Here is a 13,862-nt window from a genome sequence, read left to right on the forward strand (position 1 = left end):
GCCGAAGGTCTTTCGGAAACAGCCTCTCTACCCTCTCGGGTAGACACACTACCATCCTAATACCCCACTTAGTTTTGATTAAGTTGTACTAATAGTGTAAAAACTATTTACACTATTAGTATATAGTATAATTCTAAATCGATTTTGTAACCATAATCAAGAGCTTTAGTTGAAATAAGACTACAAATTCGGTTTTACTTGTTACTCCTTATGTATGTCTCAAATTAATAATGTTTTTTTCCATTTCCTCATGGGACAGCATGGTAGAAAGCAAACGCAATAAATTAACGAGAGGGTGAATACTATATATTTATATCTTTATATTAATATATATCTATATCTATATCTAAAAGCACGAATATTAAACGTTAAATTTGAACAAAAAAAACATTCTTGTAGTATTAATTGACTTTTATACTCTTTTAAAATTAAAAAATAACTATGTAAGATAAGATTGTGATTAATCCTTCAAAGTCAACTAATAAAATTGGACAAAAATATGAATTAAGCCTATTTCTTACCGTGTCTTGTTTCAAGGTATAGTCCTATGCAACAACAAACTCCCAAATAATAGGATGATCTATATCTATATTTTTTTTTTTATATATATATATATATATATATATATATATATATATATATATATATATATATATATATATATATATATATATATATATATATATATATATATATATATATATATATATATATATATATAAGCACAAATATTTTATGTTAAATATTGAACGACTAAAATATTCTCATAACATTGATCTACTTTAATGTCCTTAAATATTTATATAATTTAAGGATGTAATTGTAAATTATCCAAGGGTAAAATTCTTTTCCAATTTAAATTACACATGGAAACCCTACAAAATTGATATCAGGTATAAATATAATTTGTGGACGGCTAATCACCGGCACATCAAACTAACCCTTGTCTTACACGGCTGAACAAGACCAAGGAATCTTTTTTATTAATTCACTTGGTGATAGAAATTGTGTAGTTTAAGAACGGTAAGGAAATACTAAGGAGTATAATTTAATTAGAATTTTGTTTCATCAAATTATATAGCACAAATGTTAATAATTTTTTCAACCTTCATATATTTGCAGATTTATATAGATAATAGAGACGATTGCATCCTCGCTGGTGATCAAGCATGTTGTCCCCATTTTTTTTTTGTTTCGACTACCTTTGATCTACTATTATTTAGTTTTTAGGTGTTGGTTTTTTCTATAACGCAGAGATAGACCCATGGACGTTCTTGCAACTACGTCAAGCGGCACACATTCTTGGGATGTTGGAGAGCAAAATTGAAAAGTATTTTTGTTTCTTTTGGAGAAATTAAAGTATATTAAGGAATTAATATTTTGTGTTATTGTACAGTTTTTATCTTTAATACGAAACAACGGTACGGAAGGGAGTTCTTAACTTTTTGGAGATCAATGTAGAAAAATAGAATTGATTTGTAATTTTTGGTTTCTTTCTTGCTTTTAATAGTATGTTGATTATGTTTAGTTTCCTATGTATTAGAAACTACCTGAAGGTGGTTTTTTTTCCTTGTGTTCTTTTGGTTTTGTCTATTTAATTTATTGTTTAGTTCTTTTCTAAATGGTTATTAACATTATCTTGTCTTTCTGTAGGTCAGCACTTTGGTTATAAGATTTTGCACGCTTGGGGTTGACTCGGGGTATGAATATTATAAAAAAAGCTATATTGTTTTAATCACACGTTTTATTTTTCATATAAAATACTTTTTCATCGAATAAAATAAGATGTATTTCAAACTTTCTATTGCTCAAAGACCATTGCCGCACTTAACAAGGCTAAAAGGATATTCTATGATTATTTGCCTGTCCAAATATTAGGTTTATGCCCAAATGATGAATTTCTTTAGTAATTCAGATTTCTCTTTTGTAGTTTAAATTTGCTTGAGTTCATTTCTCAATAACCTTTTTAGATAACACGAGTGCAATTATTAGATTTTATCACATGAAAGCTTACTTTTATTTTAATATAGAAAGTTTTACTTCATACTTAGAAGAGAAGTGATTAGAGGCTTGAGTTAATCATTCAATCCAACTAAAATAAAGATTGCAGGTTATAAATGCGACTACAAAATTTGAATCATGCACAGGTATGAGTCAATCCTTATACATGATATGTGATGCTGTCTTAATGATAAAATTTCAATAACTGCCATCCTTAAGAATCATGATATGTATGCGCTTTGTAATAATTGATATAAATAACGTGCAATACAACAAAAAAGTAATGTCATGAAAGGTAAGAATGATTATCTCTATTGTCTCCATTATTAGTGTATCTTAATCTAAAGAAATATGTCTTTGATTATCTGAATTGTTAAATATTATAATTACATGGTTTGACCATACGTTTTGTATATACTTGTTCTGTTATTAAGTGTTGTTGCATTATTTAAATGATTTTACACCTTTTAGCATAACTTTCAGATTGTTTAGTTCCATTATTCTTAGATTACTATTAAAACTTTATTACTGAGTTGGTTTGAGTTACATTTTCTTATTTATTTTAAGGAATTGATTATTGACCTTCACATATCCAGTAACAAGTAATTTTAGAATATTTATGCAACTGAATGTTTAATATTTTTGGTAAGATATTTCGTGCATCGCATGAACATGGATACTAGTACTATATTAAAAGCACGAAACTCATTAGTGAAATGTCGTACGTCTTTTTTACCCTTTAAAAGTAGAGTCTACATTGGACAAAATTATAATTTAAAGTATATTCCTAATATTTAGGATTTTGAATCAACTATAATTTAGGTTATATAGGTAAAAAATCCTACATTATTCAAGCCATTAAAATCAATTAAAAATTTACTTTATATCAATTCTAACCATAGCTCATTCCATGTTACTTTTGCCCAATCCTAATATTTAGGAGTTTTTCACGTTATATTTCCTTATTTATTTTTCACGTAAAAAGTGAACCTAAATACTATATATACTAAGAGAATCAAAATATTACTTAATTGAAACTCGAATATTTTAAATGAAACATAATTAAATTTATGTTAAGACAATATTGAAATATCTACTTTAAAACAATATCAACTTGAATTGTTAGAAAGAGTAATAATAAATTATGTATAGATAGTGTTCACCTTTGATACAATATCATTTAGTTATTTTTCTAATATTTTATTACTTTGAAATCAACTAAATTTTGATTTTTTTAACGTATATATGATGTCCTAATACTTAGGACATTTATTATATAAATTATTTCCTAATATGAATAGACAATCGATCCTTCTCCGTGTACAATTACATTTAAGGTTATTGACCCCCATTGTTTATTTTATTTTAGACAAGAATGGGTTGTTATAGTGGTGAACATCCTCCACTTCCAACCAAGAGGTTGTGAGTTCGAGTCACCTCAAGAGTAAGGTGGGGAGTTCTTGGAGGGAGGGAGCCGAGGGTCTATCGGAAACAGCTTCTCTACCCAAGGGTAGGGGTAAGGTCTGCGTACATACTAACCTGTCCCGACCCAATTTTTTCTCTGTTGGGTATCGTGATGACACCTAGTCTTAGGGACTAGGTAAGTCTATAGTTTATTTAATAACAATAATAATTTAATAACATCTAACAATCTTTGAAATGGAAACCTCCATAAAATTTACAATTTTCAAAACCGGTAGTACCAGCCATAAGCTCTACTGAATTACTAAAAAGCCTATAAATATAACTGTTTTAAAATAGAGATAAAACATTGCAAGTACAAATTCAGAAGGTGACTCCAAAGTCTGCGAACGCAGCAACAGGTTTACCTTGAGTCTCCACAGCCAGATCCGTACCGTTAGCAAGCGGTCAACTGACTCCATATTACCTGACTTTGCACAAAAATGTGCATAAGTGTAGTATGAGTACGCCATTGTCGGTACCCAGTAAGTATAAAGACTAACCTCAGTGGAGTAGAGACGAGGTACAGTCAAGACACTCACTAATCAATTAACCTGTGCAGTGTAGCGGTATATAATAATAATAATAGAAATAAATGGCAATGATGGCAACAAGAATAAATAAATATTGCTCAAACGAATAAGGAACACGAATACAACTAATCAATCAAGTCCCTCAAATATACGTCTTTCCAATGTAAGTACTTCAAGTATAAATCTTTCAAATAATATTTTTGGAATATAATTCCTTCAAATAAAAGTCGCCTTGTGACACCTCATTTCATAATCATAAAAATATGGGTCTCAATCTACTTCCATATTTCTACGGCACCTCGTGCCCATATTTCTAACACAACTGCACGGACAACTCACGTGCCAATAATATCAATGTATATAAGATCCACATGATCAGTTTATTCCACTAAAGTGAGTTTACATTGTTTTAAATCAAGTAAGAAATGAATTTATTCTAGAAATTATTTGGGTGAAGAAAATAACATTCTACTTAAATTAAAGTATCATATCAACTACTGATTTGGATGTAAAACTATTTAATTTAAAACATAATAAAAAATTCTTTTATTTAAATCAACTCAATCATCAAAAATCAGTAAGAAAAATCAGAAATATACTTCTTTATAGTCTCGTGCTAAAAAGCCAAAGCAAAAATAATACAACTAGGAGCACAAAACACATAATAATAAAGTCAACTAGTACATCACGGAAAAAGACAAGAATTTACATATTTAGTGAAACAAAATCACCCAAGACAAGAACATAAATAAAGAAATATCAACAGGCCACTCCCGAGGTACCGCCTCGTAGTCCCAAATCATACGTAAATTCACAATATCTCATTTTCTTATATCACTGCGGGAGCCTTCACGTTTAATTTTTAAAGAAATTATTTTTTCCGAAATAGCATCTCGCGTTTTAGCCACCCTTATCACACCGCATGACTTCTAGTAGTTCCCCTACTAGCCATGCGTTTCAAGCCTTATCTCACCGCATGCGTTTTAACACCATGGCCTTATATCACCGCATGACTTCTAGTATTTTTCCTACTAGCCACGCATTTCAAGCCACCCTTATCTCACCGCATGCGTATCATTATCACAATATTTCACAAATCGCACCTCAAGTGCCCAAATATCACAGCATAATACAACTTGCACCTCAAGTGCTCAAATATTACAACATATCACAAATTACACATCAAGTGCTCAAATATTATAACATATCACAAATTGCACATTAGGTGCCCAAATATTATAACTTTCTACAGAAATCAACAATACATTATTTTTTCACAATAAGAAGCCCACGGCTCAGCCATAATGCGCACAAAAATCTTAACAAAATATCCGGGAGTGAAAAACTCAATAAAATAATAATTCACAATTTAACACTTTGCCTCAATATGATTCACGACCTTTATAATTCAATACCAAATTTTCAACAACGTGAACTGAGAAGTAATTCATCAAGGAACAACACCTCCTTTAAATCACAACTTTAAGAAATAATTAGATTTATTCATCTTATTAACTAAATTTTCCATTTAAATTATCTGTAGGTAAAAATCAATAATGAAAGTGTTTTCCATAAAAATGGCAACTCAAACAAACACAGAGTTCACATAAAAGTCAAGTGGCAATCACACCAAATTATCATATAAAAACGACATCGGCAAACAAGGAATGAGGCATGACAAATAAGGGATTTAATAAGTTACAATAATTTTCCAATTTAATACTTAAGGGCATCTACGAATTTCAATCGATATAATATGCACATATAAACCAAGTACGTACTCGTCACCTCGCGTACATGATTTTCAATTACAGAGATTACACATAAGACTCAATGCCTAAGGAGAATTTTTCCCACTCAAGGTTAGGCAAGATACTTGCCTTTTTGAAGTTAGGCCGATATTCCAAAATAGCCTTCTTGCTTGAATTGACCTTCAGAAAGCTCAAATCTATCCAAATTAATTGTATAACTATATTAATATTCATCGGAAACGATTCCGGTTAATAAAATGTCAACTTAAAATTTATTCCAAAAAGTCAACAAAAGTCAACTGTCACGACCCGAAATTCCTACCATCGGACCGTAATGGCGCCTAACATTTCACTTGCTAGACAAGCCAATGTTAGAATTATGTTAACCAATTTTAAAAGAAACAATTGTGGAAGCAAAGTTTGAAATATAGTGAAATAATTCATAAAAATAACGGTGTCTAAATACCATCCCAGAATTGGTGTCACCAGTACACGAGCTTCTAGAATAAATACAAATAAAGGTCTGAATAAAATAAAGCAGTCTGAAAATAAACACACAACTAAAATAAAATAGACGGGGACTTCAGAACTGCGGACGCCATGCAGTTATACCTCAAGTCTCCTCCGAGTAGCTGAAATCCGAGCAAGTCTATGGTACGCCGCTGGGACCAACTCCAAAATCTGCACAATAAGTGCAGAGTATAGTATCAGTACAACCGACCCCATGTACTGGTAAGTGCTGAGCCTAACCTCGACGAAGTAGTGACGAGGCTAAGGCGGGTCACTTACATTAACCTGTACGCAATATTAGTAACAACAACGGATAACAAAATTAAATCAGGTAACTCATTTATAATAATTGAAGCCAACTCATCAGTCATAACCAATTATCATTTCCATCAATTTCCGTTGCAGGGTGTAACCCGCTCTCACAATATATTCACATTTAATTCTGTTGCGGCGTGCAACCCGCTCTTACAATATATTCACATTCAATTCTGTTGTGGCGTGTAACCCGCTCCTCCAATATATTCATTTTAATCAAGTCTGTTGCGGCATGCAACCCAATTCCCCAATATATATATATATATATATATATATATATATATATATATATATATATATATCGACTTTTAAATAAGTTCGTTACGGCGTGCAACCCGATCCTCCAATATATCCATTTCAATCAATTCTGTTGTGTCGTGCAACCCGATCCTCCAATATATCTGTTTACCAATTCTTTTAGAAGAAATTTCCCAAATAAATGCAATAATTAATATAAAATTATAAGATAAAAAGTATACAATAATTATAATTTAATTATGAAACAAACAAAGGCAAATAGCAAATTATTATAAAAATCAGAGAGAAAATATGCAGTTTAATATTTAATATGCTAAATATCACATAACAATTAAGGCACATAATTCAAATAGCATGTAACAATTAATACAGGAATTAAAGAATTAATATTTGACAAAGAATAGGAGAGAAATAATTATTATAATAATTAATTCATGATTTAAAATAATTTATGATTTTTCAAGTAAGCAGGCAAACAATTAATTTGACGACGTATAGACACTTGTCACCTCGCCTATACGTCGCTCACATGCAATTCACATAACAAATAATTTAAGGGTTCTATTTTCTCAAGTCAAGGTTAACCACGACACTTACCTCGCTTTGCAAATTTCAATTAATTACTCGACCACAGCTTTTTCTTTTAAATTTATCTCCAAAAGTTTCAAATCTATTCATAAACAATTCAATATACTCAATACGAATCATAGGAATTAATTCCATATGAATTTACTAATTTTCCGATAAAAATCTGAAATTCATTAAAATATTCGACACTGGGACCCACGTCTCAAATCCCGAAAAAACTCACGAAATTCGAACAACCGTTCCGCTACGAGTTCAACCATACGTGAAAAAATTCACGGATTCATGATATAAACGAGTATGGAATCATGAAATATAATCAATGTAGGATAAGGAACACTTACCCCAATGTTTCCCGTGAAAATCGCCCAAAAATTTGCCTTAACCGAGCTCAAAACTACCAAAATGTGAAAATAATATCGGACTCTTCGATATATACACTGCCCAGGCATTTTCGCACCTGCGATGCCTGGACTCGCACATGCGAGCTCCCATCTGCGAGAAAAATCTTGCAGCTGCGAAATGGGGCTGCCAGGCGAGGCCTCGCACTTGCAGAGGAAAAATGTGCACCTGCGCTGCCTTCCGCTTCTGCGATTGCTAGGTCCGCTTCTGCGGACGCGCGGGTGCGTGCAAGTTTTCGCACATGCGGACCTTTTCCCAGCCTGCCCAGGCCGCTTCTGTTTGACCGCAGGTGCGATTACAACAGAAGGCAAAATTTCAGATTTTGCTTAAGTCCAATTCTTGTTCCGATTTCGATTCGAATCACACTCGGGGTATTCGGAACCCCGTCCAAATATACCAACAAGTCTCGTAACATAATATAGACTTACTCGGGGTCTAAAATCACGTTAAACAACGCTAAAATTACAATTCACACCCTGATTCGAACTTTGAGTTTTAAACTTTTAAATTTGCAAATCTCGTGCCAAAACATACTAAATGAATCCGGAATGACTTCAAATTTGGCACACAAGTCCTAAATGGCATAACAGAGCTATTCAAATTTCCAGAATCGGATTCCGGCTCCAATATCAAAAAGTCAACCCCATGGTCAAACTTGGAAGTCTTTGGCCTTTAAATTGCTAGTTCTGTTAAATGGTCATAACTTGAGCTAGGGACCTCCAAATTAAATTTCGAGCATACGCCCAAGTCCCAAATCACGATAGGGAGCTACCGGAACTGTCAAAACATTGATCCGGGTCCGTTTGCTAAAAATGTTGACCAAAGTCAACTTAGTTGAGTTTTAAAGCTCTATTTTACATTTTTAATCCATTTTTCACATGAAAACTTTCCGAAAAATTTTACGGACTGCACACGCAAGTCGAGGAATGATAAATGGTGCTTTTCGAGGTCTTAGAACACAGAATTACTCATTAAATTTAAAGATGACATTTTGGGTCATCATATTCTCCACCTCTAAAATAAACATTCGTCCTCGAACGGAGTTAGAAAAAGTACCTGAGCTGGAGAAAAGGTGTGGATATTCACTCCGCATGTCCGACTCGGACTCCCAGGTAGATGCCTCTACCGGCTGACCTCTCCGTTGCACCCGAACTGAAGGATAACTCTTAGACCTCAACTGTCGGACCTGCCGGGCTAGAATAGCCATCGGCTCCTCCTCGTAAGTCAAATCTTTGTCCAATTGGACTGAGCTGAGATCTAACACATGGGACGGATCACCATGATATTTCCGGAGCATCGACACATGGAATACCGAATAAATCGCTAATAAACTAGGTGGTAATGCAAGCCTGTAGGCTACTTCACCCACCCTTTCAAGAATTTCAAAGGGTCCGATATACCTAGGGCTCAACTTGCCCTTCTTTCTGAACCTCATTACACCTTTCATAGGTGAAACCCGGAGCAATATTCTTTATCCAACCATGAATGCAATATCATAAACTTTACGGTCGGCATAACTCTTTTGCCTAGACTGAGTTGTGCGAAGTCGATCCTAAATAATCTTGACCTTATCCAAGGCAACCTGTACCAAATCGGTACCCAACAACCGAGCCTCTCCCAGTTCAAACCAACCAATTGGCGATTGGCATCGTCTTCCGTATAATGCCTTATATGGAGCCATCTGAATGCTCGACTAGTAGCTATTATTATAAGCAAACTCCGCAAGTGGCAAGAAATGATCCCAAGAACCTCCAAAGTCTATAACACAAGAGAGGATCATATCTTCCAATATCTGAATAGTGCGCTCTGACTGTCCGTCTGTCTGTGGATGAAATATTGTACTCAACTCCACCCGCGTGCCTAACTCACGCTGTACAGCCCTCCAAAAATGTGAGGTAAATTGCGTACCTCGATCTGAAATAATAGACACGGGCACACCGTGAAGGCGGACAATCTCACGAATGTAAATTTCAGCTAACCTCTCTGAAGAATAGGTAACTGCCACTGGAATGAAATGTGCTGACTTGGTCAGCCTGTCCACAATGACCCAAACTGCGTCAAATTGTCTCTGAGTCCGTGGGAGCCCAACAACAAAATCCATAGTGATACGTTCCCACTTCCACTCAGGAATTTCTAACTTCTGAAGCAAACCACCAGGTCTCTGATGCTCGTACTTAACTTGCTGACAATTCAGACACCGGGCTACATATGCAACTATATCCTTTTTCATTCTCCTCCACCAATAATGTTTCCGCAAATCTTGATACATTTTGGCAGTACATGGATGAATAGAATACCTGGAACTGTGTGCTTTTTCAAGAATTAATTCATAAAGCCCATCCACATTAGGCACACAAATACGACCCTACATTCGCAGAACCCCATCTTCCCCCACAACAACCTGTTTGGCATCACCGTGCCGCACCGTGTCCTTAAGGACAAGTAAGTGAGGATCACCATACTGCCTCTCTCTGATGCGCTCATATAAAGAAGACCGAGTGACTGTGCAAGCTAGAACCCGACTGGGTTCTGAAACATCTAACCTCATGAACTGATTAGCCAAAGTCTGAACATCTGCAGCTAATGGCCTCTCACCAACCGGAATATACGCAAGACTGCCCACACTCACAGCCTTTCTACTCAAAGCATCGGCCACCACATTGGCCTTTCCGGGGTGATACAAAATGCTGATATCATAGTCTTTCAACAACTCCAACCATATTCTCTGCCTCAAATTAAGATCCTTTTGTGTGAACAGATACTGAAGGCTATGATGATCAGTAAATACCTCACACAAGACACCGTAGAGGTAATGCCTCCAAATCTTCAGCGCATGAACAATGGCTGCCAATTTTAAGTCATGGACAGGATAATTCTTCTCGTGAACTTTCAATTGCCGCGACGCATATGCAATTACCTTTTCATCTTGCATTAATACTGCACCAAGCTCAATGTGAGATGCGTCACAATATACCGTATACGATCCTGAACTTGTGGGTAATACCAACACTGGCGTCGTAGTCAAAGCGGTCTTGAGCTTCTGAAAGCTCAACTCACACTCATCTGTCCATCTGAATGGGACACCTTTCTAGGTCAATCTGGTCAATGGGCTTGCTATAGATGAAAACCTTTCCACGAACCGACGATAATAACCTGCTAAACCTAGGAAACTCCGGATCTCTGTAACTGAAGTAGGTCTAGGCCAATTCTGAACAGCCTCAATCTTCTTAGGATCCACCTTTATGACTTCTGCCGATACAACATGCCCCAAAAAGGCAACTGAGTCTAACCAAAACTCATATTTTGAAAACTTGGCATATAACTGATTGTTCTTCAAGGTGTGAAGCACACTTCAAAGATGCTACTCATGTTCCTCTCGACTGCTGGAATAAATCAAGATATCATCAATAAATACAACCACAAAAGAATCCAAATAAGACTTGAACACCCGATTCATCAAATCCATAAATGCTGATGGGGCATTTGTTAACCCAAATGACATCAGTAGGAATTCGTAATGCCCATACCGAGTACGAAAAGCTATTTTAGGGACATCAGATGCCCTAATCTTCAACTGATGTTAACCAGACCTCAAATCGATCTTCGAAAATACCTTGGCACCCTAAAGTTGATCAAATAAGTCATCAATTCTTGGTAGCGGATATTTGTTTTTGATAGTGGCCTTGTCCAACTGCCGATAGTCTATACATATCCGCATAAAGCCATCTTTCTTCTTTACAAATAATACTGGTGCACCCCAGGGTGAGACACTGGGTCTAATGAATCCCTGATTGAGCAAGTCTTGTAACTGCTCTTTCAATTCTTTCAACTCTGGCGGGGCCATACGATATGGTGGAATAGAAATGGGCTGAGAGCCCGGAGCCAAATCAATACAGTAGTCAATATCTCTGTCGGGTGGCATCCCCGAGAAATCTACAGGAAATACTTTTAGAAATTCACGAACAACTGGTACTGAGTCCATAGAAGGGACATCCGCACTGGGATCGCGAATGTAAGCCAAATAGGTTAGACACCCTTTCTCTACCATAAGCTGAGCTTTCATATAAGAAATAACCGTGCTTGCAGAATGGCCAGGAGTTCTTTTCCACTCTAACTGAGGTAACCCCGGCATAGCTAGGGTCAATGTTTTGGCATGACAATCCAATATAGCATGATAAGGGGACAGCCAATCCATACCCAAGATGATATTAAAATCTACCATATCAAGAAGTAGAAGAGTCATACTAGTCTCAAGATTACCAATAGTAACCACACACGAACGATAGACATGATCTATTACAATAGAGTCTCCTACCGGTGTAGATACACACACAGAAGCACTCAGAGAATCACAAGGCATAACCAAATATGAAGCAAAATAGGAGGACACATAGGAATAAGTAGATCCTGGATCAAATAGAACTGAAGCATCTCTATGGAAAACTGGAATAATACCTATGATCACAGCATCAGATGACTCGGCCTCAGACCTAGCTGGAAAGGCATAAAATCGGGGCTGGGCCCTACCACTCTGAACTGCGTCTCTAGGATGGCCTCTAACTGGCTGGCCTCCACCTCTAATGGTCTGACCTCCACCTCTAATGGCCTGACCTCCCCCTCTAGCTACTTGAACCCTACCTCTAGCTGGTTGAGCAAGCGGTGAAGCAATCGGTGCCAGTATGATAGCACGAGAATCTTGCCGAGATTTGTTACTCGCCAATCTAGGACAATATCTCCTGATGTGACCAATGTTCCCAAACTCATAACCCCATCCTGATACCGTGGCTGCTGAAGCTGAAACTGACCCAAATGGGTCGGATAACCGATGTAGTAACTCTGGAGTGGTGGTGCACTGATAGGAGCTGAATGTACACTGAATGTTGGCTGCCCAGAGTAAGGCATAATAGGACCGTGACTCCCTGAAGCATTGGGAGATACATGAAGTGCTGAATGAAACGGTCTGGGAGGATGACCCCTACCAAAATTACCTCTGCCTCCAGACGAGGCACCATTGAAACCACCGAACTGATGAGGCCTCTTATCGGACCTCTGCCCTCTCTCCTGTGCAAGAACCATCTCGATCCTCCTTGCGACATTAACAACCGCCTAAAAAGAAATCTCACTTACGGTATCCTTGGCCGTGTGAAGTCTGATAGGGTGAGTGAGTCCCTTAATAAACCTCCTCACTCTCTCTCCCTCCGTAGGTAGTAAAAGAAGAGCATGACGGGCCAAATCCACAAAATGGGGCTCATACTGAGTAACAGTCATACTGCTCTGCTGTAGACGCTCAAATTGCTTGCGGAATTCCTCTCTCAGTGTGATAGGGAGGAACTTTTCCAAAAATAGCTGAGAGAACTGCTCCCATGTAAGTGCAGGCGATTCGACTGGTCGGGTCAATGTATAATCTCTTCACCACCTCTTGGCGGAACCCGTCATCTGAAATACAGCAAAATCGACCCCATTGGTCTCAACTATACCCATGTTCCGCAGCACCTCATGGCAACGTTCAAGATAATCCTGTGCGTCCTCAGAAGGTGTACTACTGAAGTGAACTAGAAAGAGCTTGGTAAACTTATCCAGTTTCAATAAGGCCTCAAAAGACATGGAGGGCCTATCACCGATCTGTGCCGCAACAACTGGCTGAACTACCCCAACTGGCGAGGCTGCTAGAGCCTGATTCTGGAGAGCCATCTGCTTCGGAGCAGGAGCAGTAGGAGTTTGTGCTCCTCCCCCAGCCTGTGAAACGGCTGGGGCCATTGGAAATGTACCATTCTGGACCACGCCCTCCATAAGACACACCAAACGAACTAGAGCGTCCTGAAGTACTAGAGTAGCTATGAATCCTTCCGGGACTTGAACTGGTCCAGCTGGTACATTCTGAACTGGAACCTCCTCCTGAAGGTCCACCTGAGGTTCTTCAACAGGTGCAGCTGCTCGAGCTCTGGACTGAGCTCTACCTCGGCCTCGGCCTCTGCCTCGGCCTCTAGCATGACCTCGGCCTTGACCTCTACCCCTGGCCATAGTTGCAACCGGGGGTTCTGGTCCC

Source organism: Nicotiana tomentosiformis, chromosome 4 (assembly GCF_000390325.3).
Source record: "Nicotiana tomentosiformis chromosome 4, ASM39032v3, whole genome shotgun sequence".
Classification (NCBI taxonomy): Eukaryota; Viridiplantae; Streptophyta; class Magnoliopsida; order Solanales; family Solanaceae; genus Nicotiana; species Nicotiana tomentosiformis.